This window comes from Pelobates fuscus, chromosome 13 (assembly GCF_036172605.1).
Source record: "Pelobates fuscus isolate aPelFus1 chromosome 13, aPelFus1.pri, whole genome shotgun sequence".
Classification (NCBI taxonomy): Eukaryota; Metazoa; Chordata; class Amphibia; order Anura; family Pelobatidae; genus Pelobates; species Pelobates fuscus.
In genome coordinates this window covers 49,883,956-49,911,377 of record NC_086329.1, presented here as the reverse complement: position 1 = coordinate 49,911,377, position 27,422 = coordinate 49,883,956, and the positions used below count along the sequence as shown (strand labels likewise).

The window sequence follows — 27,422 nt, the reverse complement described above, 5'->3', positions numbered from 1 at the left end:
TTTTATAGGATGTGTTGGGAAGTGATTGGGGATGATTTTGTAGAAGTATGTAAGTATGTTTTGAGTATGGGTGAATTGTCTGAATCTATGAAAAAAGGTGTGATTGTGTTAATTTTTAAAAAAGGTGATAAGAATGATATAAAAAATTGGAGACCAATTACCCTGTTAAATGTAGATTATAAGATTTTAGCGAAGTTAATTGCGAATAGAATGAAAGGGGTGATTGAAGATATGATTGGTGAAGAGCAAATATGTGCAGTACCTGGGAGACAGATTGCAGAAAGCTTGATTGGGTTGAGAGATGTTTTATTTGATTGTATGGAGAGAAAACAAGAAGTAGCGGTTGCTACGATTGATTTTGAAAAGGCATATGATAGAGTAGCGCATGATTTTATGTTTAAGGTATTAGAAAGAATGGGTGTGCCTAGTAAATTATTGGAATGGATTAAGTGTATGTATAAAGATATTGAGAGTGTAGTTCAAGTGAATGGGTGGATGACTGATGCCTTTCAAGTAATGTCTGGAGTTAGACAGGGGTGCCCTCTGTCCCCTGTACTTTTTATATGTGTGATTGAACCGCTACTTCAGAGTATAAGGAATGATAAAATGGTGAGAGGAGTGGAGATCCCAGGTAGTGGTGCGAGGAGTTTGAAAGTAATTGGCTATATGGATGATGTGACTGTGATTTGTAAAACACAAGCAGGGTTGAGGCGGGTTAAATTATTGGTTGAGATTTTTTGTATGGCAAGTGGTTTTAAAGTAAATTGGAGTAAATGTGCATGTAAATCGTTTGGTAGATGGAGAGAGTTGGAATTGTGTGGATGGCCAGTGGTTGAGAATGAAATTGAAGTGTTAGGGGTGAAGTTTGATGATGGTTTAAAAGGGAAAGAAAGTTGGAAGAAAGTAGTAAATCGAGTGAATCAGAAGATTGGATTTTGGAATGAGAGAGTTTTATCATTTGAAGGTAAGGTTTTAATTATAAAGGCAGTGTTAATCCCAATAATATTGTATTTAAATTATGTGTTTCCTGTAGATAATAAGAGTTTGAGAAAGTTAGTCAGAATAATGTTTTTATTTTTTTGGGGGAGTAGGATGGAAAGTTTGAATAGAAAGAAAGTGATGAAGATGAGAGAGAATGGTGGTATGGGTGTTCCAGATTTAGAACAGTTTTTATTAATACAGTATGTAAGAGTGTGTTTGAAATTAAGTTTAAAAGATAGTATGATTGCATGTATGTTGAAATACGAGGCTGGAATGGTATTAAGAAGATATGGATTGTATGTTTTGGATAGAAAAAAACCTGTTTGTTTAAATGCACCGTGGTTTTATGAAAAGATTGAAGTATGTATAAAGAAATATGAGTTGGAGAATGTGTCAAAAGATGAATGGTGTGAGAAGAAGAAAGTTTTTAATATTATAAAAAATAGAGAAGAAATGTTGGGGATTGATGGGTTGACAATTGGACAAAGTAAAGATGTATGGAAGAGATTGAATGGAAGAGAAATTCTAAATAGACAGAGAGATGTTGCATGGATGAGTATACATAATGTTTTGAAAACGCGAGAATTTCAGTATGGAAGAAGGCTGGTAAGATCTGATGTGTGTCCGAGGGATGGATGTGGTGGAAGAGAAAATATTGTGCATATGTTGTGGAACTGTGATTTTGTTCGGGAGGTTTTAAAGAAATTGTTGAAATTGGTTATAGGGTTGTCTGGAATACAGGTATTTACGTTTGAAGTGTTAATGTTTGGTATATGTAAGATAGAAAAAGAAAAAGAGAGAGTGTTATGGTTGATGATGGGATGTATTAAAGAGGTTATTTGGGATGTAAGGAATTTATTGATATTTAAGAAAGAAAGTATTTCTGTGGATGGTTGTGTGAGAATGATTCGAGGAAGATTGTATTTGTACTATTTGATGGATGTAAGACGAAAGGGTGAATTGGATGCTGAGGGTGTATGGAAGACAAAAAAATGGAAAAAATGGTGTGCATAGTAAGATGGGTGGTGGTAGGTGGTGTTTTTTGTTTGTTTTTTTATATTTTATGGTTAATGAGGTATTACGTGAAATGAGGAAAGGTTTTTTGTAACTAATTATTGTATTATGTTATCAGAAAAGATGGTGGGTAGGGATGGATTTGTTTTGATGTAAATAATATGTATATTTTGTATTTTTTGAATAGGTTCAAGAAGAAAATCTTAATGGAGGGTGGAGGGTAATGGAAGAGTAATGGTGGGTATTGGTATGGTGGGGGGTTGTGTTGGGTGTTGGGTTATGTGGAAATATTTGTATATTAAAGAAGAAGGAAAAAAAAAAAAAAAAAAAAAAAAAAAAAAAAAAAAAAAAAAAAAAAAAAAAAAAATTTGTGTTGAGGAAACGGTGTTTAAAAATTGGATTAATGCATATGTTGGTTTTTATTTAGGTTTGATGGAAAACAAGCGGTGGTTATTGGTAATGGTGGGTGGTGGGTTGTATGGTTATTATGTTAATAATGTGTAGATATTTTTGTGTGTTTAAAGGAATAACATAGGGGTAAGTATGAATGAAAGGATGAATGGGGTAGGTATTAATTTTTGTAGTGATTTTGGTGTGGGGGTTTGCTGTGGTTTTTGGGGTGGTGGCGGGGTTTTGTTGGTTTATTGCTGTGTTGTGTTTATTATTAAATTTTACTGAAAAAGACCATGAGGATGTTATCTGAGAGATTCCTTGAATATCATCTGGAGGAAAATGCTCTGTGACTGAGTGGTTGAAAAAAAAAAAAAAAAAAAAAAAAAAAAAAAAAAAAAAAAAAAAAAAAAAAAAAATCTGTTCTTATCAGTTTAATATCTGATACGTCCCCTATCTGGGGACCATATATTAAATGGATTTTTGGAACAGGGAGATGGAAGAAGAGCTTGCTCTGTCCACTCCACGCATTGACCTGGTATTGCAGTACCTCCAGGACCGGTGCACCTCTCTTATGCTGGTTAAAAAATAGATTTTTTGATTGAACAAAAAATGCAAAAAGCCACTGGACTCTCACTTGGCGAGAACGAAGGCAAACTTGTTCTCCTTCTTCCTTCCTTCCCTGCTTTTTTCTCTGTTCTGTCTAAGTGCGAGCTCTGCCTCCCCCTGTCTGCGGCATGGCATGATGCCTGAATGAAGCCTGGACGGAACGGACCAAAAACATGACATTCCTTGAATTATGGACACTTGTAGCAATGTTTGTTAACTGTTATTGTTTCGTTTGGATTGATCGCTAGTCTGATTGTTATTCTCTATCATGTGCTGTGCACGATGCAATTCTGTTCACCTGATCCCATGTATTTATTTAATCATTGTTATCATGTAAATCTGTGTAATCACTTCATGGAATAAAAGTGTCCAGTACATATCCATTGTGAAGAAGTCAGAGTATGTATTGCTGGCTGGCTGGCTGGCTGGCTGGCTGGCTGGCAGCGTGCATTATCAGTGTTGGAAAAGTGGGCGGGATTAATTATGCAAATTTGCTGCAGCCTGCAGCATGCTGGTCTTTGCAATGACAGCACAAACGTTTTGGAGGGAAATCTGAGCAACATCTAGGTTATCAATCAATTAAAAGTTTAATTAATTGCATTATTGAGTGATTGCGAGCAATCAGCAGCAGGTGGTGCTTAATTGCTTGCTCTATCTACCCTACTTGCAGCTGAAGAGGAACAGACAGACCAGGTGATCCAGCAACCTCGTTAGGCACCTTATCAGCGGTAGCAGCTGAGCAGGAGAGACAGAGGTGCAAGGTATGTCTGGAGGGGAGGGGGAGGAATGAATGGACAAGGTTAAGAAGGGGAGCTGGGTTTCAAGGGTTTAGAGGTTGTTTGCTGCTCTGGTGGTGACTTTGTCTCTGTTGCTATTTGTAGCCAGCTTACAGCTAGATGAGGAAAAGGCGGCAGGCAGGCAGCACTGTGGCCAAGGCTCACCGCAAGCTGAACAAGCGCCAGCGAACGGCAGGTGAGTAGCTGGGCGCCCATTCTGGTTATCGCTTCTCGGCCTTTTGGCTAAGATCAAGTGTAGTATCTGTTCTTATCAGTTTAATATCTGATACGTCCCCTATCTGGGGACCATATATTAAATGGATTTTTGGAACAGGGAGATGGAAGAAGAGCTTGCTCTGTCCACTCCACGCATTGACCTGGTATTGCAGTACCTCCAGGACCGGTGCACCTCTCTTATGCTGGTTAAAAAATAGATTTTTTGATTGAACAAAAAATGCAAAAAGCCACTGGACTCTCACTTGGCGAGAACGAAGGCAAACTTGTTCTCCTTCTTCCTTCCTTCCCTGCTTTTTTCTCTGTTCTGTCTAAGTGCGAGCTCTGCCTCCCCCTGTCTGCGGCATGGCATGATGCCTGAATGAAGCCTGGACGGAACGGACCAAAAACATGACATTCCTTGAATTATGGACACTTGTAGCAATGTTTGTTAACTGTTATTGTTTCGTTTGGATTGATCGCTAGTCTGATTGTTATTCTCTATCATGTGCTGTGCACGATGCAATTCTGTTCACCTGATCCCATGTATTTATTTAATCATTGTTATCATGTAAATCTGTGTAATCACTTCATGGAATAAAAGTGTCCAGTACATATCCATTGTGAAGAAGTCAGAGTATGTATTGCTGGCTGGCTGGCTGGCTGGCTGGCTGGCTGGCAGCGTGCATTATCAGTGTTGGAAAAGTGGGCGGGATTAATTATGCAAATTTGCTGCAGCCTGCAGCATGCTGGTCTTTGCAATGACAGCACAAACGTTTTGGAGGGAAATCTGAGCAACATCTAGGTTATCAATCAATTAAAAGTTTAATTAATTGCATTATTGAGTGATTGCGAGCAATCAGCAGCAGGTGGTGCTTAATTGCTTGCTCTATCTACCCTACTTGCAGCTGAAGAGGAACAGACAGACCAGGTGATCCAGCAACCTCGTTAGGCACCTTATCAGCGGTAGCAGCTGAGCAGGAGAGACAGAGGTGCAAGGTATGTCTGGAGGGGAGGGGGAGGAATGAATGGACAAGGTTAAGAAGGGGAGCTGGGTTTCAAGGGTTTAGAGGTTGTTTGCTGCTCTGGTGGTGACTTTGTCTCTGTTGCTATTTGTAGCCAGCTTACAGCTAGATGAGGAAAAGGCGGCAGGCAGGCAGCACTGTGGCCAAGGCTCACCGCAAGCTGAACAAGCGCCAGCGAACGGCAGGTGAGTAGCTGGGCGCCCATTCTGGTTATCGCTTCTCGGCCTTTTGGCTAAGATCAAGTGTAGTATCTGTTCTTATCAGTTTAATATCTGATACGTCCCCTATCTGGGGACCATATATTAAATGGATTTTTGGAACAGGGAGATGGAAGAAGAGCTTGCTCTGTCCACTCCACGCATTGACCTGGTATTGCAGTACCTCCAGGACCGGTGCACCTCTCTTATGCTGGTTAAAAAATAGATTTTTTGATTGAACAAAAAATGCAAAAAGCCACTGGACTCTCACTTGGCGAGAACGAAGGCAAACTTGTTCTCCTTCTTCCTTCCTTCCCTGCTTTTTTCTCTGTTCTGTCTAAGTGCGAGCTCTGCCTCCCCCTGTCTGCGGCATGGCATGATGCCTGAATGAAGCCTGGACGGAACGGACCAAAAACATGACATTCCTTGAATTATGGACACTTGTAGCAATGTTTGTTAACTGTTATTGTTTCGTTTGGATTGATCGCTAGTCTGATTGTTATTCTCTATCATGTGCTGTGCACGATGCAATTCTGTTCACCTGATCCCATGTATTTATTTAATCATTGTTATCATGTAAATCTGTGTAATCACTTCATGGAATAAAAGTGTCCAGTACATATCCATTGTGAAGAAGTCAGAGTATGTATTGCTGGCTGGCTGGCTGGCTGGCTGGCTGGCTGGCAGCGTGCATTATCAGTGTTGGAAAAGTGGGCGGGATTAATTATGCAAATTTGCTGCAGCCTGCAGCATGCTGGTCTTTGCAATGACAGCACAAACGTTTTGGAGGGAAATCTGAGCAACATCTAGGTTATCAATCAATTAAAAGTTTAATTAATTGCATTATTGAGTGATTGCGAGCAATCAGCAGCAGGTGGTGCTTAATTGCTTGCTCTATCTACCCTACTTGCAGCTGAAGAGGAACAGACAGACCAGGTGATCCAGCAACCTCGTTAGGCACCTTATCAGCGGTAGCAGCTGAGCAGGAGAGACAGAGGTGCAAGGTATGTCTGGAGGGGAGGGGGAGGAATGAATGGACAAGGTTAAGAAGGGGAGCTGGGTTTCAAGGGTTTAGAGGTTGTTTGCTGCTCTGGTGGTGACTTTGTCTCTGTTGCTATTTGTAGCCAGCTTACAGCTAGATGAGGAAAAGGCGGCAGGCAGGCAGCACTGTGGCCAAGGCTCACCGCAAGCTGAACAAGCGCCAGCGAACGGCAGGTGAGTAGCTGGGCGCCCATTCTGGTTATCGCTTCTCGGCCTTTTGGCTAAGATCAAGTGTAGTATCTGTTCTTATCAGTTTAATATCTGATACGTCCCCTATCTGGGGACCATATATTAAATGGATTTTTGGAACAGGGAGATGGAAGAAGAGCTTGCTCTGTCCACTCCACGCATTGACCTGGTATTGCAGTACCTCCAGGACCGGTGCACCTCTCTTATGCTGGTTAAAAAATAGATTTTTTGATTGAACAAAAAATGCAAAAAGCCACTGGACTCTCACTTGGCGAGAACGAAGGCAAACTTGTTCTCCTTCTTCCTTCCTTCCCTGCTTTTTTCTCTGTTCTGTCTAAGTGCGAGCTCTGCCTCCCCCTGTCTGCGGCATGGCATGATGCCTGAATGAAGCCTGGACGGAACGGACCAAAAACATGACATTCCTTGAATTATGGACACTTGTAGCAATGTTTGTTAACTGTTATTGTTTCGTTTGGATTGATCGCTAGTCTGATTGTTATTCTCTATCATGTGCTGTGCACGATGCAATTCTGTTCACCTGATCCCATGTATTTATTTAATCATTGTTATCATGTAAATCTGTGTAATCACTTCATGGAATAAAAGTGTCCAGTACATATCCATTGTGAAGAAGTCAGAGTATGTATTGCTGGCTGGCTGGCTGGCTGGCTGGCTGGCTGGCAGCGTGCATTATCAGTGTTGGAAAAGTGGGCGGGATTAATTATGCAAATTTGCTGCAGCCTGCAGCATGCTGGTCTTTGCAATGACAGCACAAACGTTTTGGAGGGAAATCTGAGCAACATCTAGGTTATCAATCAATTAAAAGTTTAATTAATTGCATTATTGAGTGATTGCGAGCAATCAGCAGCAGGTGGTGCTTAATTGCTTGCTCTATCTACCCTACTTGCAGCTGAAGAGGAACAGACAGACCAGGTGATCCAGCAACCTCGTTAGGCACCTTATCAGCGGTAGCAGCTGAGCAGGAGAGACAGAGGTGCAAGGTATGTCTGGAGGGGAGGGGGAGGAATGAATGGACAAGGTTAAGAAGGGGAGCTGGGTTTCAAGGGTTTAGAGGTTGTTTGCTGCTCTGGTGGTGACTTTGTCTCTGTTGCTATTTGTAGCCAGCTTACAGCTAGATGAGGAAAAGGCGGCAGGCAGGCAGCACTGTGGCCAAGGCTCACCGCAAGCTGAACAAGCGCCAGCGAACGGCAGGTGAGTAGCTGGGCGCCCATTCTGGTTATCGCTTCTCGGCCTTTTGGCTAAGATCAAGTGTAGTATCTGTTCTTATCAGTTTAATATCTGATACGTCCCCTATCTGGGGACCATATATTAAATGGATTTTTGGAACAGGGAGATGGAAGAAGAGCTTGCTCTGTCCACTCCACGCATTGACCTGGTATTGCAGTACCTCCAGGACCGGTGCACCTCTCTTATGCTGGTTAAAAAATAGATTTTTTGATTGAACAAAAAATGCAAAAAGCCACTGGACTCTCACTTGGCGAGAACGAAGGCAAACTTGTTCTCCTTCTTCCTTCCTTCCCTGCTTTTTTCTCTGTTCTGTCTAAGTGCGAGCTCTGCCTCCCCCTGTCTGCGGCATGGCATGATGCCTGAATGAAGCCTGGACGGAACGGACCAAAAACATGACATTCCTTGAATTATGGACACTTGTAGCAATGTTTGTTAACTGTTATTGTTTCGTTTGGATTGATCGCTAGTCTGATTGTTATTCTCTATCATGTGCTGTGCACGATGCAATTCTGTTCACCTGATCCCATGTATTTATTTAATCATTGTTATCATGTAAATCTGTGTAATCACTTCATGGAATAAAAGTGTCCAGTACATATCCATTGTGAAGAAGTCAGAGTATGTATTGCTGGCTGGCTGGCTGGCTGGCTGGCTGGCTGGCAGCGTGCATTATCAGTGTTGGAAAAGTGGGCGGGATTAATTATGCAAATTTGCTGCAGCCTGCAGCATGCTGGTCTTTGCAATGACAGCACAAACGTTTTGGAGGGAAATCTGAGCAACATCTAGGTTATCAATCAATTAAAAGTTTAATTAATTGCATTATTGAGTGATTGCGAGCAATCAGCAGCAGGTGGTGCTTAATTGCTTGCTCTATCTACCCTACTTGCAGCTGAAGAGGAACAGACAGACCAGGTGATCCAGCAACCTCGTTAGGCACCTTATCAGCGGTAGCAGCTGAGCAGGAGAGACAGAGGTGCAAGGTATGTCTGGAGGGGAGGGGGAGGAATGAATGGACAAGGTTAAGAAGGGGAGCTGGGTTTCAAGGGTTTAGAGGTTGTTTGCTGCTCTGGTGGTGACTTTGTCTCTGTTGCTATTTGTAGCCAGCTTACAGCTAGATGAGGAAAAGGCGGCAGGCAGGCAGCACTGTGGCCAAGGCTCACCGCAAGCTGAACAAGCGCCAGCGAACGGCAGGTGAGTAGCTGGGCGCCCATTCTGGTTATCGCTTCTCGGCCTTTTGGCTAAGATCAAGTGTAGTATCTGTTCTTATCAGTTTAATATCTGATACGTCCCCTATCTGGGGACCATATATTAAATGGATTTTTGGAACAGGGAGATGGAAGAAGAGCTTGCTCTGTCCACTCCACGCATTGACCTGGTATTGCAGTACCTCCAGGACCGGTGCACCTCTCTTATGCTGGTTAAAAAATAGATTTTTTGATTGAACAAAAAATGCAAAAAGCCACTGGACTCTCACTTGGCGAGAACGAAGGCAAACTTGTTCTCCTTCTTCCTTCCTTCCCTGCTTTTTTCTCTGTTCTGTCTAAGTGCGAGCTCTGCCTCCCCCTGTCTGCGGCATGGCATGATGCCTGAATGAAGCCTGGACGGAACGGACCAAAAACATGACATTCCTTGAATTATGGACACTTGTAGCAATGTTTGTTAACTGTTATTGTTTCGTTTGGATTGATCGCTAGTCTGATTGTTATTCTCTATCATGTGCTGTGCACGATGCAATTCTGTTCACCTGATCCCATGTATTTATTTAATCATTGTTATCATGTAAATCTGTGTAATCACTTCATGGAATAAAAGTGTCCAGTACATATCCATTGTGAAGAAGTCAGAGTATGTATTGCTGGCTGGCTGGCTGGCTGGCTGGCTGGCTGGCAGCGTGCATTATCAGTGTTGGAAAAGTGGGCGGGATTAATTATGCAAATTTGCTGCAGCCTGCAGCATGCTGGTCTTTGCAATGACAGCACAAACGTTTTGGAGGGAAATCTGAGCAACATCTAGGTTATCAATCAATTAAAAGTTTAATTAATTGCATTATTGAGTGATTGCGAGCAATCAGCAGCAGGTGGTGCTTAATTGCTTGCTCTATCTACCCTACTTGCAGCTGAAGAGGAACAGACAGACCAGGTGATCCAGCAACCTCGTTAGGCACCTTATCAGCGGTAGCAGCTGAGCAGGAGAGACAGAGGTGCAAGGTATGTCTGGAGGGGAGGGGGAGGAATGAATGGACAAGGTTAAGAAGGGGAGCTGGGTTTCAAGGGTTTAGAGGTTGTTTGCTGCTCTGGTGGTGACTTTGTCTCTGTTGCTATTTGTAGCCAGCTTACAGCTAGATGAGGAAAAGGCGGCAGGCAGGCAGCACTGTGGCCAAGGCTCACCGCAAGCTGAACAAGCGCCAGCGAACGGCAGGTGAGTAGCTGGGCGCCCATTCTGGTTATCGCTTCTCGGCCTTTTGGCTAAGATCAAGTGTAGTATCTGTTCTTATCTTTGCCTTCAGGTGCTTTGGAGTATCTTCCCTTTGCCTTATAGCATCGCCTTAACCGGCTTAAGCTATCTGCTGCTATTAGGGGAAGATCGAACCAGAGTGGCCTTTTGGTGTGGACTAGATACAGTATCCGAACAGCGGTACTACACACATGCGATCACGGGTTGCTGAGGTTTAGGGTAGTAGGGCCTTCTGCGGAGAAGGAAGCCAAAGCAACACAGACTAGCCCCAGGTAACCTTGGTGAAACTGCTGGAGTTCCCCAACACAGAGTGGATTCTATTCTGGAGAAGGACTCTTGAGGCTCTAGCCAGCAGTGAATCCAGAGGGTGGCATAGACTGGGCACCGACGGAGGAGAAGGCCGAGCAACGGAAGTAGGGCTTCCTGCGGAGGAAGAATCCGGGGCGAGGTAGCGCAACCCACTGCACAGCGGGAAGCCAAAGTGGTAGGGCCTTCTGCGGAGAAGGGACCCAAGGCAGCGCAACTTCCGACAGAGGAGAAGGCCAAGCAGCGGAACTAAGATCTCCTGCGGAGGAGATATCCAAGCTAGGCAGCGCAACCCACTGCGGTGCGGGTAGCCCAGGCGGTAGGGCCTTCTGAGGAGAAGGAAGCCTTGGCTAGGAAGCGCAAATCTCCTGTGGAGGAAAACGCCAAGCGGCGGAATTTAGACCTCCTGCGGAGGAGGATTCCAAAGTAAGGCGGCGTACCCCACTGCACAGCGGGTAGCCAAGGCAGCAGGAGCCTTCTGCGGAGAAGGTAGCCTAGGCAACGCAAATCTCCTGAAGGGGCGGAGAAAGAGTGGCAGTTGAGCTTCCTGCGGAGGAAAAGCTGAGGTAACCAGAAACAGCTCCTGCGGAGGAGTGAACCTCAGCGCTCAACATCCCTTAACCACAACTTCTACTTGCCCCATCACCGCCCAGAGAGTATGGCAGCCCCGGGAGCCAAGACTGCAGCGTTAGAAGGCACTGGGTCCAAACCCCAGAACTCCGGGACCACCCCCCTCGCCTCCACTGGGAAGAGCAAGGGAGTCGGGGGAAATCATGGAGAAGCACCCACCCTGGAGCCGTGGATGAAAACCACAGTGGCCTTGAAGCTGAAGGAAGTAGAGGGGAGGATACCCGATTTGAACCCAGAAACCTTTAGTAAGCAGATGGTACTGGACCAAGGGTTCACCGCGGCGGAGACCCTGAGCATACAATCCCTCGCAGCAGGCCTGTTCCATGTCACGTTCCTAACGATGGCAATCTGCAAAAGGTACTGGGAACATTTCCTGGCGGCCAAACCCGACTCTCCTTTCACAAGATTTATAGGAAGCTGCCCAATAAAGAAAGAGGAGAGAAGGGTGACGGTATCCATGAGGAACCCCCACACCCCTGGCAAGGACATCTCAACGTTTCTAGGCAGATTCTGCACGGTGATGAGTGACCCGGCCCAGATAAAGGACAAGCACGGCTTCTGGATAGGAAGATGGTCCCTGATTGTCCGCCTGAAACAGGATCCATCCTCTCCTGGGAACCTACAACACCTGCCGCAGTGCTTCTCCCTAGGTAGCTCAGCTGGCATGCTGTTCTATCAAGACCAACCCAGGAACTGCCGGAAATGCAACCAGCTCGGGCACCAGGGGAAGGATTGCAAGGCATCCGCCTGCAAGGTATGTAAGGTGGCAGGTCACGACACCAAGGACTGCCCCAGGAGAACAACCTGCAACCTGTGTGGGGACACCTCACACATGTACAAGGACTGCCCAAAAAGGACAAGGAGCTACGCGGCAGTAGCAAGTAAGGGGCTATCAGCGTCAGGCCCAGCTGAGACCCTCCAAATGAAACGGAAGCCAGGTAAAAAGAAGGGGAAGAAAACCACCCCAACCCCCGCTGTCACACTTTCCCCTCCCAAAAACCCGGCCACCTCTCCTGACCCCTCTTGCCCCCTACCCTTCCTGACTCCCAAGAGCACCCGCCCCCCACCCAGCTCTCTCCCCTCCGAACTTTACCCCTCACCCACTGCAGCAGATCTAACCTTCTCCCTCACTGCTGCAGACCCCCCCCAGGACCCCTTCCCTGCTCTTCTCCCCGCTACAGGTAATCCCCCTGAGGAACAACTGCGAGACCCCGGTCAGAGGAAACGGAAGATCAGCAGTGAAGAAGCAGGACTGGAAGACACAAGCCCACCCAAGGTTCAGCAGAGCAAAAAGGCACAAACAGCAGCCTCCCCCTCCCCTGCAGAGGTAACCGATGCAGAAGCAGACGAGCTCATCCGAGAAGCTCTAGAATGTGGGACATCATTTATCCCAGAGCTGCAGTACACAGAGACCCTCGACAGCCTACAACGCCTCCTTGAGGAGCCGGTTCAGACGGAGACACGCCCACCACCTCCACCACCACCACTGGACATTAAGGACCAAGGAGGAGGAGAAGGAAGTAGCCTCCCCCATCAGGGGGAAGGCGGCGGTAACTGAGCAGTCATGTCTGTGAATAACACTGTCTTTTCTCCCTTACATTGATTATGGCGTCTATTTCTATTCTCACCATTAATGTTAGGAGCATCAAGGATAGGTTACGTAGACATGCTGTGTTAGGATATCTAGCCTCTCAGAAGTGTGATGTGTTTATGTTGCAGGAATGTTCCATCCCTTTCTCTAAGTCCTACCGCCACCTGGCCAGGGACTGGACGCATGGACCATCATTCTGGTCTGGTGGGAACGGGTGCAAGTCAGCAGGTACCGCTGTCCTAATCCGGGGAGGACACTTCACGGTGGACTCTGTCCGGGAGCTTGTCTGTGGTCGACTATTAGTCGTGGATGGCTCCTGGGCAGGGGAACCAGTGAGGTTCATCACCGTGTACTCCTCGCCGGAGAAGAGACAGCGTTTGGAACTACTCCAAACCCTGCGGGCCCAACTCGCAACTACCAGAGCAGTCTTGATGGGAGGTGACTTCAACTGTCCAATAGAGGAAGATGGCCGCAGTTCCCAGACTGCAGCCAAGCTAGATGTAACCTCCAAACTGCTTAGGGAAATGATCACCGAGGCATCCATGAAGGACGCTGTGGGCTCAATGGGTAATGGCTCTGTTAATTATACATGGAGCCGCCCAGATGGGTCTCAGCGCTCTCGGATAGACTTTGTGTTCACATCCCGAACAGTTAAGCATGAGCACTCTGCCACGATTCCCTGCTTCTTCTCTGATCACAGGGCGGTAAAGCTCGAAGGTACACTGGGAAAGGGTTTCCCCCCTGGCCCGGGTGCCTGGAAGCTAAACTGTACCCTGCTGCAGAGACGGGAAATTGTGGAGGAGCTGCGCACTGCATACCAAGGATGGCAGATAGACAAGAGTCAGTTCCATACCATGGCGGAATGGTGGGAACAGACTAAAGTCAAGCTCCGCAGTTTCTGGCAGGCAAAAGGCAGAGGCCTAGCGGCTGCCAGGAAGCGGTACTTCCAGAGACTGCAACGCAGGTTGCAGTCTCTGCTGGACCTGCAACTCTGTGGATGGGACGTGGGTGAGGAGCTGGAGGAAACCAAGGAGGGTCTGAAAAGACACTTTGAGGAAGAAGCCAGGCAAATCATCTTTCGTTCCAAAGTGGAGAATCTTGAGAAGGGGGAGAAGTGTAACTCTTTCTTCTTTAGGAAACTCCACTCTGGCCACACACCCCTGTCTGAGTTACGTGATGGTAATGGTGATATGCAACAGGGGAAAGAGAAGGTCACGAAGGTAGTAACGGACTACTACAAGGACCTCTACTCCCCTAAGCATATGTGCAGTGATGCCGCCGAGAGATTCCTCTCGGGTATCACGAGGACGGTAGACCCAACAGGGAAAGCCGTGCTAGACGGCCCCCTGACTCTGGGGGAGCTGCACGTTGCGGTCAGATCCTTTAGACCAGGCAAGACCCCGGGCAGTGACGGTCTCCCAGCCGAGTTATACGTAACGCTGTGGGACCTCATTGGACCGGACCTGCTGGCCCTGTATGAGGAGATGGCAGAGACGGGCAGCCTACCACCCACTCTCAGGGAAGGTATGATCACGATTTTGTATAAACAGAAGGGGGAGAGATGCGACCTTAAAAACTGGAGACCCATCTCTCTCCTTAATGTGGATTACAAGATCCTGGCCAAGGTCTTAGCAACCAGACTGAAGGCGGTCATAGGAGGGATCATCGACCCTGACCAGACCTGTGGCATCCCAGGACGCCGGATCTCCGACAGCCTGGCACTCGTCAGAGACACGATCCATTACATCAAGGATCGCCGGGTCCGGGCTGCACTCGTGTGCCTGGACCAGGAGAAAGCCTTTGATCGTGTCTCTCATGAGTTCATGAATAGAGTACTGCGCAGGTTTGGGCTGGGGGAAGTGTTCTGCTCCTATGTAAACCTAATGTACCGTGATATCTGCAGCACTGTGTTGGTGAATGGCTGGAAAACTGAACCCTTCCTAGTCAGGTCAGGGGTCAGGCAAGGCTGCCCTCTCTCACCTCTCCTCTTTGTCTGTTGCATAGAACTCTTCGCCGAGTCCATCAGGCAGAACCGTGAGATCAGAGGGATCACCACACCAGGAACCAGAGGGAAAGAAGTAAAGTGCTCGATCTACATGGACGACGTCACCATCTTCTGCGCCGACCACCATGCAGTGAGAGCACTCAAGTCCACCTGTGATGACTTCAGCAGAGCTTCAGGAGCCAAGATCAACTGCGGGAAGTCAGAGACTATGCTGTTTGGGCAGTGGGATGTACCCTCAGACCCTCTTCCCTTCCCCATCAAATCAGGCCTCATTAAGATCCTAGGGGTCTGGTTTGGGGGAGAGGGTGCTGCCTTGAAAAGCTGGGACGAGAGACTGGCAAAAGTGAACCAGAAGTTCGGATTGTGGATCCTCAGAGACCTTACCATCGAAGGGAAAAAACTAGTGCTGCGGAACGAGATCCTCCCTGTTCTGCAGTACACGGCCCAGGCGTGGCCCCCTCTGATGGCTGTTTGCAGAGCCATCACAAGAGCAGTTTTTCACTTCATCTGGGGATCCAAGATGGACAGAGTGAAGCGCACCGTGATGTACAAAGAACCCCGCAAGGGAGGCAAGGGAATTCCAGATATCCCCACCTGGCTTCGAGCCTTCTTTGTATGCAACGGAGTTCGCAGGACGCTAAGAGACAATGCAAACTGCTCTGCCGGGAACTCCATGTCCCGCTTTTTCCTCCTACCCATCTGGAGAGGGCTGGGCTGGGACAAGTGGGACAGCTCCATCCCTTACAACTGGAACACTCCTTGGTATTACCTTGATGTGAGAAAGTTTGTGAAGGAACACCATCTGGAAGGAGTCAAACCGGAACTGTGGTCCCCCAAGGTGATCTACAAACTAATCAGAGCACAGGACATTACAGAGTCTATTCCAGGGCTGCCAGCCGCCACAACAGAGACTGTATGGGAGAAGGTGGCATCCGGCAGGCTGACCAATAGACACAAAGACATGGCATGGATGGCCATCCAGGGAGGCCTCCCCCTAAGGACATTCATGCATGCGAGGGGGCTGTGCAGATACAGACATTGTCCACAGTGTGTTGTGGAGGAGGAAACTTCTCTACACCTCTTCTGGCAGTGTAAATTTGCACAGGCTTTGCTGAGAGCCCTGGAAAGAGAACTCAGAGACTCAGTTGAGAGACAGCATCTGTCATATCACTCTATCCTGTATGGACTATTTCCCGGAACACACACAGTGGGGGCAATTGAGGACGCATGGCGCCTACTGTGCTGCGTGAAGGATGCCCTATGGTTCGCCAGGAATCGCTTGGTGTTGAGGAGGGAACAAGTCACTATCCGAGACTGCCGCAGGCTGGTCCACAGCCTGCTCAGAGACTATGACACCATAGACAACCTCGGTGAAGAAGAAGAGGACTGAGCCCTAGACCCCTCAGCCCCCCCCCCCCCCCCCCCCTCCGCCCCTTTCTTCTTCCAGAGACTTGACCCCAATCAACAAAACCCCTATTAGATAAAAAGTCGGAAAGCCCCCTCACCTCCCCTCCCCCTTTTATTTATTATTGTTGTTTTGGTGGGAAAGTATGGGTGCTTTTAATGTTTGTATGGTTGGCAGTTGGTACTTGGGCACTAATAAAGGTCTCAGCCCAAAGTGCCCAAAACTGACTGCTAGCAAGATATAAAGTATGTAAGAATGTCTGACACTGCGCTTCGACGCAGATATGTTTTAACTGTAAACTGTTTATTTCGAAATAAAGACTTTTTTGTTAAATCAAAAATCTGTTCTTATCAGTTTAATATCTGATACGTCCCCTATCTGGGGACCATATATTAAATGGATTTTTGGAACAGGGAGATGGAAGAAGAGCTTGCTCTGTCCACTCCACGCATTGACCTGGTATTGCAGTACCTCCAGGACCGGTGCACCTCTCTTATGCTGGTTAAAAAATAGATTTTTTGATTGAACAAAAAATGCAAAAAGCCACTGGACTCTCACTTGGCGAGAACGAAGGCAAACTTGTTCTCCTTCTTCCTTCCTTCCCTGCTTTTTTCTCTGTTCTGTCTAAGTGCGAGCTCTGCCTCCCCCTGTCTGCGGCATGGCATGATGCCTGAATGAAGCCTGGACGGAACGGACCAAAAACATGACATTCCTTGAATTATGGACACTTGTAGCAATGTTTGTTAACTGTTATTGTTTCGTTTGGATTGATCGCTAGTCTGATTGTTATTCTCTATCATGTGCTGTGCACGATGCAATTCTGTTCACCTGATCCCATGTATTTATTTAATCATTGTTATCATGTAAATCTGTGTAATCACTTCATGGAATAAAAGTGTCCAGTACATATCCATTGTGAAGAAGTCAGAGTATGTATTGCTGGCTGGCTGGCTGGCTGGCTGGCTGGCTGGCAGCGTGCATTATCAGTGTTGGAAAAGTGGGCGGGATTAATTATGCAAATTTGCTGCAGCCTGCAGCATGCTGGTCTTTGCAATGACAGCACAAACGTTTTGGAGGGAAATCTGAGCAACATCTAGGTTATCAATCAATTAAAAGTTTAATTAATTGCATTATTGAGTGATTGCGAGCAATCAGCAGCAGGTGGTGCTTAATTGCTTGCTCTATCTACCCTACTTGCAGCTGAAGAGGAACAGACAGACCAGGTGATCCAGCAACCTCGTTAGGCACCTTATCAGCGGTAGCAGCTGAGCAGGAGAGACAGAGGTGCAAGGTATGTCTGGAGGGGAGGGGGAGGAATGAATGGACAAGGTTAAGAAGGGGAGCTGGGTTTCAAGGGTTTAGAGGTTGTTTGCTGCTCTGGTGGTGACTTTGTCTCTGTTGCTATTTGTAGCCAGCTTACAGCTAGATGAGGAAAAGGCGGCAGGCAGGCAGCACTGTGGCCAAGGCTCACCGCAAGCTGAACAAGCGCCAGCGAACGGCAGGTGAGTAGCTGGGCGCCCATTCTGGTTATCGCTTCTCGGCCTTTTGGCTAAGATCAAGTGTAGTATCTGTTCTTATCAGTTTAATATCTGATACGTCCCCTATCTGGGGACCATATATTAAATGGATTTTTGGAACAGGGAGATGGAAGAAGAGCTTGCTCTGTCCACTCCACGCATTGACCTGGTATTGCAGTACCTCCAGGACCGGTGCACCTCTCTTATGCTGGTTAAAAAATAGATTTTTTGATTGAACAAAAAATGCAAAAAGCCACTGGACTCTCACTTGGCGAGAACGAAGGCAAACTTGTTCTCCTTCTTCCTTCCTTCCCTGCTTTTTTCTCTGTTCTGTCTAAGTGCGAGCTCTGCCTCCCCCTGTCTGCGGCATGGCATGATGCCTGAATGAAGCCTGGACGGAACGGACCAAAAACATGACATTCCTTGAATTATGGACACTTGTAGCAATGTTTGTTAACTGTTATTGTTTCGTTTGGATTGATCGCTAGTCTGATTGTTATTCTCTATCATGTGCTGTGCACGATGCAATTCTGTTCACCTGATCCCATGTATTTATTTAATCATTGTTATCATGTAAATCTGTGTAATCACTTCATGGAATAAAAGTGTCCAGTACATATCCATTGTGAAGAAGTCAGAGTATGTATTGCTGGCTGGCTGGCTGGCTGGCTGGCTGGCTGGCAGCGTGCATTATCAGTGTTGGAAAAGTGGGCGGGATTAATTATGCAAATTTGCTGCAGCCTGCAGCATGCTGGTCTTTGCAATGACAGCACAAACGTTTTGGAGGGAAATCTGAGCAACATCTAGGTTATCAATCAATTAAAAGTTTAATTAATTGCATTATTGAGTGATTGCGAGCAATCAGCAGCAGGTGGTGCTTAATTGCTTGCTCTATCTACCCTACTTGCAGCTGAAGAGGAACAGACAGACCAGGTGATCCAGCAACCTCGTTAGGCACCTTATCAGCGGTAGCAGCTGAGCAGGAGAGACAGAGGTGCAAGGTATGTCTGGAGGGGAGGGGGAGGAATGAATGGACAAGGTTAAGAAGGGGAGCTGGGTTTCAAGGGTTTAGAGGTTGTTTGCTGCTCTGGTGGTGACTTTGTCTCTGTTGCTATTTGTAGCCAGCTTACAGCTAGATGAGGAAAAGGCGGCAGGCAGGCAGCACTGTGGCCAAGGCTCACCGCAAGCTGAACAAGCGCCAGCGAACGGCAGGTGAGTAGCTGGGCGCCCATTCTGGTTATCGCTTCTCGGCCTTTTGGCTAAGATCAAGTGTAGTATCTGTTCTTATCAGTTTAATATCTGATACGTCCCCTATCTGGGGACCATATATTAAATGGATTTTTGGAACAGGGAGATGGAAGAAGAGCTTGCTCTGTCCACTCCACGCATTGACCTGGTATTGCAGTACCTCCAGGACCGGTGCACCTCTCTTATGCTGGTTAAAAAATAGATTTTTTGATTGAACAAAAAATGCAAAAAGCCACTGGACTCTCACTTGGCGAGAACGAAGGCAAACTTGTTCTCCTTCTTCCTTCCTTCCCTGCTTTTTTCTCTGTTCTGTCTAAGTGCGAGCTCTGCCTCCCCCTGTCTGCGGCATGGCATGATGCCTGAATGAAGCCTGGACGGAACGGACCAAAAACATGACATTCCTTGAATTATGGACACTTGTAGCAATGTTTGTTAACTGTTATTGTTTCGTTTGGATTGATCGCTAGTCTGATTGTTATTCTCTATCATGTGCTGTGCACGATGCAATTCTGTTCACCTGATCCCATGTATTTATTTAATCATTGTTATCATGTAAATCTGTGTAATCACTTCATGGAATAAAAGTGTCCAGTACATATCCATTGTGAAGAAGTCAGAGTATGTATTGCTGGCTGGCTGGCTGGCTGGCTGGCTGGCTGGCAGCGTGCATTATCAGTGTTGGAAAAGTGGGCGGGATTAATTATGCAAATTTGCTGCAGCCTGCAGCATGCTGGTCTTTGCAATGACAGCACAAACGTTTTGGAGGGAAATCTGAGCAACATCTAGGTTATCAATCAATTAAAAGTTTAATTAATTGCATTATTGAGTGATTGCGAGCAATCAGCAGCAGGTGGTGCTTAATTGCTTGCTCTATCTACCCTACTTGCAGCTGAAGAGGAACAGACAGACCAGGTGATCCAGCAACCTCGTTAGGCACCTTATCAGCGGTAGCAGCTGAGCAGGAGAGACAGAGGTGCAAGGTATGTCTGGAGGGGAGGGGGAGGAATGAATGGACAAGGTTAAGAAGGGGAGCTGGGTTTCAAGGGTTTAGAGGTTGTTTGCTGCTCTGGTGGTGACTTTGTCTCTGTTGCTATTTGTAGCCAGCTTACAGCTAGATGAGGAAAAGGCGGCAGGCAGGCAGCACTGTGGCCAAGGCTCACCGCAAGCTGAACAAGCGCCAGCGAACGGCAGGTGAGTAGCTGGGCGCCCATTCTGGTTATCGCTTCTCGGCCTTTTGGCTAAGATCAAGTGTAGTATCTGTTCTTATCAGTTTAATATCTGATACGTCCCCTATCTGGGGACCATATATTAAATGGATTTTTGGAACAGGGAGATGGAAGAAGAGCTTGCTCTGTCCACTCCACGCATTGACCTGGTATTGCAGTACCTCCAGGACCGGTGCACCTCTCTTATGCTGGTTAAAAAATAGATTTTTTGATTGAACAAAAAATGCAAAAAGCCACTGGACTCTCACTTGGCGAGAACGAAGGCAAACTTGTTCTCCTTCTTCCTTCCTTCCCTGCTTTTTTCTCTGTTCTGTCTAAGTGCGAGCTCTGCCTCCCCCTGTCTGCGGCATGGCATGATGCCTGAATGAAGCCTGGACGGAACGGACCAAAAACATGACATTCCTTGAATTATGGACACTTGTAGCAATGTTTGTTAACTGTTATTGTTTCGTTTGGATTGATCGCTAGTCTGATTGTTATTCTCTATCATGTGCTGTGCACGATGCAATTCTGTTCACCTGATCCCATGTATTTATTTAATCATTGTTATCATGTAAATCTGTGTAATCACTTCATGGAATAAAAGTGTCCAGTACATATCCATTGTGAAGAAGTCAGAGTATGTATTGCTGGCTGGCTGGCTGGCTGGCTGGCTGGCTGGCAGCGTGCATTATCAGTGTTGGAAAAGTGGGCGGGATTAATTATGCAAATTTGCTGCAGCCTGCAGCATGCTGGTCTTTGCAATGACAGCACAAACGTTTTGGAGGGAAATCTGAGCAACATCTAGGTTATCAATCAATTAAAAGTTTAATTAATTGCATTATTGAGTGATTGCGAGCAATCAGCAGCAGGTGGTGCTTAATTGCTTGCTCTATCTACCCTACTTGCAGCTGAAGAGGAACAGACAGACCAGGTGATCCAGCAACCTCGTTAGGCACCTTATCAGCGGTAGCAGCTGAGCAGGAGAGACAGAGGTGCAAGGTATGTCTGGAGGGGAGGGGGAGGAATGAATGGACAAGGTTAAGAAGGGGAGCTGGGTTTCAAGGGTTTAGAGGTTGTTTGCTGCTCTGGTGGTGACTTTGTCTCTGTTGCTATTTGTAGCCAGCTTACAGCTAGATGAGGAAAAGGCGGCAGGCAGGCAGCACTGTGGCCAAGGCTCACCGCAAGCTGAACAAGCGCCAGCGAACGGCAGGTGAGTAGCTGGGCGCCCATTCTGGTTATCGCTTCTCGGCCTTTTGGCTAAGATCAAGTGTAGTATCTGTTCTTATCAGTTTAATATCTGATACGTCCCCTATCTGGGGACCATATATTAAATGGATTTTTGGAACAGGGAGATGGAAGAAGAGCTTGCTCTGTCCACTCCACGCATTGACCTGGTATTGCAGTACCTCCAGGACCGGTGCACCTCTCTTATGCTGGTTAAAAAATAGATTTTTTGATTGAACAAAAAATGCAAAAAGCCACTGGACTCTCACTTGGCGAGAACGAAGGCAAACTTGTTCTCCTTCTTCCTTCCTTCCCTGCTTTTTTCTCTGTTCTGTCTAAGTGCGAGCTCTGCCTCCCCCTGTCTGCGGCATGGCATGATGCCTGAATGAAGCCTGGACGGAACGGACCAAAAACATGACATTCCTTGAATTATGGACACTTGTAGCAATGTTTGTTAACTGTTATTGTTTCGTTTGGATTGATCGCTAGTCTGATTGTTATTCTCTATCATGTGCTGTGCACGATGCAATTCTGTTCACCTGATCCCATGTATTTATTTAATCATTGTTATCATGTAAATCTGTGTAATCACTTCATGGAATAAAAGTGTCCAGTACATATCCATTGTGAAGAAGTCAGAGTATGTATTGCTGGCTGGCTGGCTGGCTGGCTGGCTGGCTGGCAGCGTGCATTATCAGTGTTGGAAAAGTGGGCGGGATTAATTATGCAAATTTGCTGCAGCCTGCAGCATGCTGGTCTTTGCAATGACAGCACAAACGTTTTGGAGGGAAATCTGAGCAACATCTAGGTTATCAATCAATTAAAAGTTTAATTAATTGCATTATTGAGTGATTGCGAGCAATCAGCAGCAGGTGGTGCTTAATTGCTTGCTCTATCTACCCTACTTGCAGCTGAAGAGGAACAGACAGACCAGGTGATCCAGCAACCTCGTTAGGCACCTTATCAGCGGTAGCAGCTGAGCAGGAGAGACAGAGGTGCAAGGTATGTCTGGAGGGGAGGGGGAGGAATGAATGGACAAGGTTAAGAAGGGGAGCTGGGTTTCAAGGGTTTAGAGGTTGTTTGCTGCTCTGGTGGTGACTTTGTCTCTGTTGCTATTTGTAGCCAGCTTACAGCTAGATGAGGAAAAGGCGGCAGGCAGGCAGCACTGTGGCCAAGGCTCACCGCAAGCTGAACAAGCGCCAGCGAACGGCAGGTGAGTAGCTGGGCGCCCATTCTGGTTATCGCTTCTCGGCCTTTTGGCTAAGATCAAGTGTAGTATCTGTTCTTATCAGTTTAATATCTGATACGTCCCCTATCTGGGGACCATATATTAAATGGATTTTTGGAACAGGGAGATGGAAGAAGAGCTTGCTCTGTCCACTCCACGCATTGACCTGGTATTGCAGTACCTCCAGGACCGGTGCACCTCTCTTATGCTGGTTAAAAAATAGATTTTTTGATTGAACAAAAAATGCAAAAAGCCACTGGACTCTCACTTGGCGAGAACGAAGGCAAACTTGTTCTCCTTCTTCCTTCCTTCCCTGCTTTTTTCTCTGTTCTGTCTAAGTGCGAGCTCTGCCTCCCCCTGTCTGCGGCATGGCATGATGCCTGAATGAAGCCTGGACGGAACGGACCAAAAACATGACATTCCTTGAATTATGGACACTTGTAGCAATGTTTGTTAACTGTTATTGTTTCGTTTGGATTGATCGCTAGTCTGATTGTTATTCTCTATCATGTGCTGTGCACGATGCAATTCTGTTCACCTGATCCCATGTATTTATTTAATCATTGTTATCATGTAAATCTGTGTAATCACTTCATGGAATAAAAGTGTCCAGTACATATCCATTGTGAAGAAGTCAGAGTATGTATTGCTGGCTGGCTGGCTGGCTGGCTGGCTGGCTGGCAGCGTGCATTATCAGTGTTGGAAAAGTGGGCGGGATTAATTATGCAAATTTGCTGCAGCCTGCAGCATGCTGGTCTTTGCAATGACAGCACAAACGTTTTGGAGGGAAATCTGAGCAACATCTAGGTTATCAATCAATTAAAAGTTTAATTAATTGCATTATTGAGTGATTGCGAGCAATCAGCAGCAGGTGGTGCTTAATTGCTTGCTCTATCTACCCTACTTGCAGCTGAAGAGGAACAGACAGACCAGGTGATCCAATTAATTGCATTATTGAGTGATTGCGAGCAATCAGCAGCAGGTGGTGCTTAATTGCTTGCTCTATCTACCCTACTTGCAGCTGAAGAGGAACAGACAGACCAGGTGATCCAGCAACCTCGTTAGGCACCTTATCAGCGGTAGCAGCTGAGCAGGAGAGACAGAGGTGCAAGGTATGTCTGGAGGGGAGGGGGAGGAATGAATGGACAAGGTTAAGAAGGGGAGCTGGGTTTCAAGGGTTTAGAGGTTGTTTGCTGCTCTGGTGGTGACTTTGTCTCTGTTGCTATTTGTAGCCAGCTTACAGCTAGATGAGGAAAAGGCGGCAGGCAGGCAGCACTGTGGCCAAGGCTCACCGCAAGCTGAACAAGCGCCAGCGAACGGCAGGTGAGTAGCTGGGCGCCCATTCTGGTTATCGCTTCTCGGCCTTTTGGCTAAGATCAAGTGTAGTATCTGTTCTTATCAGTTTAATATCTGATACGTCCCCTATCTGGGGACCATATATTAAATGGATTTTTGGAACAGGGAGATGGAAGAAGAGCTTGCTCTGTCCACTCCACGCATTGACCTGGTATTGCAGTACCTCCAGGACCGGTGCACCTCTCTTATGCTGGTTAAAAAATAGATTTTTTGATTGAACAAAAAATGCAAAAAGCCACTGGACTCTCACTTGGCGAGAACGAAGGCAAACTTGTTCTCCTTCTTCCTTCCTTCCCTGCTTTTTTCTCTGTTCTGTCTAAGTGCGAGCTCTGCCTCCCCCTGTCTGCGGCATGGCATGATGCCTGAATGAAGCCTGGACGGAACGGACCAAAAACATGACATTCCTTGAATTATGGACACTTGTAGCAATGTTTGTTAACTGTTATTGTTTCGTTTGGATTGATCGCTAGTCTGATTGTTATTCTCTATCATGTGCTGTGCACGATGCAATTCTGTTCACCTGATCCCATGTATTTATTTAATCATTGTTATCATGTAAATCTGTGTAATCACTTCATGGAATAAAAGTGTCCAGTACATATCCATTGTGAAGAAGTCAGAGTATGTATTGCTGGCTGGCTGGCTGGCTGGCTGGCTGGCTGGCTGGCTGGCTGGCTGGCTGGCAGCGTGCATTATCAGTGTTGGAAAAGTGGGCGGGATTAATTATGCAAATTTGCTGCAGCCTGCAGCATGCTGGTCTTTGCAATGACAGCACAAACGTTTTGGAGGGAAATCTGAGCAACATCTAGGTTATCAATCAATTAAAAGTTTAATTAATTGCATTATTGAGTGATTGCGAGCAATCAGCAGCAGGTGGTGCTTAATTGCTTGCTCTATCTACCCTACTTGCAGCTGAAGAGGAACAGACAGACCAGGTGATCCAGCAACCTCGTTAGGCACCTTATCAGCGGTAGCAGCTGAGCAGGAGAGACAGAGGTGCAAGGTATGTCTGGAGGGGAGGGGGAGGAATGAATGGACAAGGTTAAGAAGGGGAGCTGGGTTTCAAGGGTTTAGAGGTTGTTTGCTGCTCTGGTGGTGACTTTGTCTCTGTTGCTATTTGTAGCCAGCTTACAGCTAGATGAGGAAAAGGCGGCAGGCAGGCAGCACTGTGGCCAAGGCTCACCGCAAGCTGAACAAGCGCCAGCGAACGGCAGGTGAGTAGCTGGGCGCCCATTCTGGTTATCGCTTCTCGGCCTTTTGGCTAAGATCAAGTGTAGTATCTGTTCTTATCAGTTTAATATCTGATACGTCCCCTATCTGGGGACCATATATTAAATGGATTTTTGGAACAGGGAGATGGAAGAAGAGCTTGCTCTGTCCACTCCACGCATTGACCTGGTATTGCAGTACCTCCAGGACCGGTGCACCTCTCTTATGCTGGTTAAAAAATAGATTTTTTGATTGAACAAAAAATGCAAAAAGCCACTGGACTCTCACTTGGCGAGAACGAAGGCAAACTTGTTCTCCTTCTTCCTTCCTTCCCTGCTTTTTTCTCTGTTCTGTCTAAGTGCGAGCTCTGCCTCCCCCTGTCTGCGGCATGGCATGATGCCTGAATGAAGCCTGGACGGAACGGACCAAAAACATGACATTCCTTGAATTATGGACACTTGTAGCAATGTTTGTTAACTGTTATTGTTTCGTTTGGATTGATCGCTAGTCTGATTGTTATTCTCTATCATGTGCTGTGCACGATGCAATTCTGTTCACCTGATCCCATGTATTTATTTAATCATTGTTATCATGTAAATCTGTGTAATCACTTCATGGAATAAAAGTGTCCAGTACATATCCATTGTGAAGAAGTCAGAGTATGTATTGCTGGCTGGCTGGCTGGCTGGCTGGCTGGCTGGCTGGCTGGCTGGCTGGCAGCGTGCATTATCAGTGTTGGAAAAGTGGGCGGGATTAATTATGCAAATTTGCTGCAGCCTGCAGCATGCTGGTCTTTGCAATGACAGCACAAACGTTTTGGAGGGAAATCTGAGCAACATCTAGGTTATCAATCAATTAAAAGTTTAATTAATTGCATTATTGAGTGATTGCGAGCAATCAGCAGCAGGTGGTGCTTAATTGCTTGCTCTATCTACCCTACTTGCAGCTGAAGAGGAACAGACAGACCAGGTGATCCAGCAACCTCGTTAGGCACCTTATCAGCGGTAGCAGCTGAGCAGGAGAGACAGAGGTGCAAGGTATGTCTGGAGGGGAGGGGGAGGAATGAATGGACAAGGTTAAGAAGGGGAGCTGGGTTTCAAGGGTTTAGAGGTTGTTTGCTGCTCTGGTGGTGACTTTGTCTCTGTTGCTATTTGTAGCCAGCTTACAGCTAGATGAGGAAAAGGCGGCAGGCAGGCAGCACTGTGGCCAAGGCTCACCGCAAGCTGAACAAGCGCCAGCGAACGGCAGGTGAGTAGCTGGGCGCCCATTCTGGTTATCGCTTCTCGGCCTTTTGGCTAAGATCAAGTGTAGTATCTGTTCTTATCAGTTTAATATCTGATACGTCCCCTATCTGGGGACCATATATTAAATGGATTTTTGGAACAGGGAGATGGAAGAAGAGCTTGCTCTGTCCACTCCACGCATTGACCTGGTATTGCAGTACCTCCAGGACCGGTGCACCTCTCTTATGCTGGTTAAAAAATAGATTTTTTGATTGAACAAAAAATGCAAAAAGCCACTGGACTCTCACTTGGCGAGAACGAAGGCAAACTTGTTCTCCTTCTTCCTTCCTTCCCTGCTTTTTTCTCTGTTCTGTCTAAGTGCGAGCTCTGCCTCCCCCTGTCTGCGGCATGGCATGATGCCTGAATGAAGCCTGGACGGAACGGACCAAAAACATGACATTCCTTGAATTATGGACACTTGTAGCAATGTTTGTTAACTGTTATTGTTTCGTTTGGATTGATCGCTAGTCTGATTGTTATTCTCTATCATGTGCTGTGCACGATGCAATTCTGTTCACCTGATCCCATGTATTTATTTAATCATTGTTATCATGTAAATCTGTGTAATCACTTCATGGAATAAAAGTGTCCAGTACATATCCATTGTGAAGAAGTCAGAGTATGTATTGCTGGCTGGCTGGCTGGCTGGCTGGCTGGCTGGCTGGCTGGCTGGCTGGCTGGCAGCGTGCATTATCAGTGTTGGAAAAGTGGGCGGGATTAATTATGCAAATTTGCTGCAGCCTGCAGCATGCTGGTCTTTGCAATGACAGCACAAACGTTTTGGAGGGAAATCTGAGCAACATCTAGGTTATCAATCAATTAAAAGTTTAATTAATTGCATTATTGAGTGATTGCGAGCAATCAGCAGCAGGTGGTGCTTAATTGCTTGCTCTATCTACCCTACTTGCAGCTGAAGAGGAACAGACAGACCAGGTGATCCAGCAACCTCGTTAGGCACCTTATCAGCGGTAGCAGCTGAGCAGGAGAGACAGAGGTGCAAGGTATGTCTGGAGGGGAGGGGGAGGAATGAATGGACAAGGTTAAGAAGGGGAGCTGGGTTTCAAGGGTTTAGAGG

The 27,422-nt window shown here is 46.6% G+C and overlaps 13 non-coding genes and 3 pseudogenes across 13 annotated transcripts; all 16 read left to right on the top strand.

Moving 5' to 3' along the window:
* The first annotated feature begins 2,786 nt into the window (after window positions 1-2,786).
* On the top strand, window positions 2,787-2,957 carry LOC134584205 (U2 spliceosomal RNA; annotated as a pseudogene).
* Window positions 2,958-3,993: 1,036 nt separating this feature from the next.
* LOC134584092 (U2 spliceosomal RNA) lies at window positions 3,994-4,184 on the top strand. Its single transcript, XR_010086434.1, has one exon. It is a non-coding gene; the product is annotated as a U2 spliceosomal RNA (small nuclear RNA).
* Window positions 4,185-5,220: 1,036 nt separating this feature from the next.
* LOC134584091 (U2 spliceosomal RNA) lies at window positions 5,221-5,411 on the top strand. The gene has a single exon (XR_010086433.1). It is a non-coding gene; the product is annotated as a U2 spliceosomal RNA (small nuclear RNA).
* A 1,036-nt stretch (window positions 5,412-6,447) lies between these two features.
* LOC134584090 (U2 spliceosomal RNA) lies at window positions 6,448-6,638 on the top strand. Its single transcript, XR_010086432.1, has one exon. It is a non-coding gene; the product is annotated as a U2 spliceosomal RNA (small nuclear RNA).
* Window positions 6,639-7,674: 1,036 nt separating this feature from the next.
* Window positions 7,675-7,865, top strand: LOC134584089 (U2 spliceosomal RNA). The gene has a single exon (XR_010086431.1). It is a non-coding gene; the product is annotated as a U2 spliceosomal RNA (small nuclear RNA).
* Window positions 7,866-8,901: 1,036 nt separating this feature from the next.
* On the top strand, window positions 8,902-9,092 carry LOC134584087 (U2 spliceosomal RNA). Its single transcript, XR_010086430.1, has one exon. It is a non-coding gene; the product is annotated as a U2 spliceosomal RNA (small nuclear RNA).
* Window positions 9,093-10,128: 1,036 nt separating this feature from the next.
* On the top strand, window positions 10,129-10,303 carry LOC134584213 (U2 spliceosomal RNA; annotated as a pseudogene).
* A 6,088-nt stretch (window positions 10,304-16,391) lies between these two features.
* Window positions 16,392-16,567, top strand: LOC134584154 (U2 spliceosomal RNA; annotated as a pseudogene).
* A 1,036-nt stretch (window positions 16,568-17,603) lies between these two features.
* LOC134584086 (U2 spliceosomal RNA) lies at window positions 17,604-17,794 on the top strand. The gene has a single exon (XR_010086429.1). It is a non-coding gene; the product is annotated as a U2 spliceosomal RNA (small nuclear RNA).
* Window positions 17,795-18,830: 1,036 nt separating this feature from the next.
* Window positions 18,831-19,021, top strand: LOC134584084 (U2 spliceosomal RNA). Its single transcript, XR_010086428.1, has one exon. It is a non-coding gene; the product is annotated as a U2 spliceosomal RNA (small nuclear RNA).
* A 1,036-nt stretch (window positions 19,022-20,057) lies between these two features.
* LOC134584083 (U2 spliceosomal RNA) lies at window positions 20,058-20,248 on the top strand. The gene has a single exon (XR_010086427.1). It is a non-coding gene; the product is annotated as a U2 spliceosomal RNA (small nuclear RNA).
* Window positions 20,249-21,284: 1,036 nt separating this feature from the next.
* Window positions 21,285-21,475, top strand: LOC134584082 (U2 spliceosomal RNA). The gene has a single exon (XR_010086426.1). It is a non-coding gene; the product is annotated as a U2 spliceosomal RNA (small nuclear RNA).
* A 1,036-nt stretch (window positions 21,476-22,511) lies between these two features.
* Window positions 22,512-22,702, top strand: LOC134584081 (U2 spliceosomal RNA). Its single transcript, XR_010086425.1, has one exon. It is a non-coding gene; the product is annotated as a U2 spliceosomal RNA (small nuclear RNA).
* Window positions 22,703-23,849: 1,147 nt separating this feature from the next.
* On the top strand, window positions 23,850-24,040 carry LOC134584080 (U2 spliceosomal RNA). The gene has a single exon (XR_010086424.1). It is a non-coding gene; the product is annotated as a U2 spliceosomal RNA (small nuclear RNA).
* Window positions 24,041-25,096: 1,056 nt separating this feature from the next.
* LOC134584079 (U2 spliceosomal RNA) lies at window positions 25,097-25,287 on the top strand. The gene has a single exon (XR_010086423.1). It is a non-coding gene; the product is annotated as a U2 spliceosomal RNA (small nuclear RNA).
* Window positions 25,288-26,339: 1,052 nt separating this feature from the next.
* LOC134584078 (U2 spliceosomal RNA) lies at window positions 26,340-26,530 on the top strand. Its single transcript, XR_010086422.1, has one exon. It is a non-coding gene; the product is annotated as a U2 spliceosomal RNA (small nuclear RNA).
* Window positions 26,531-27,422: the final 892 nt, after the last annotated feature.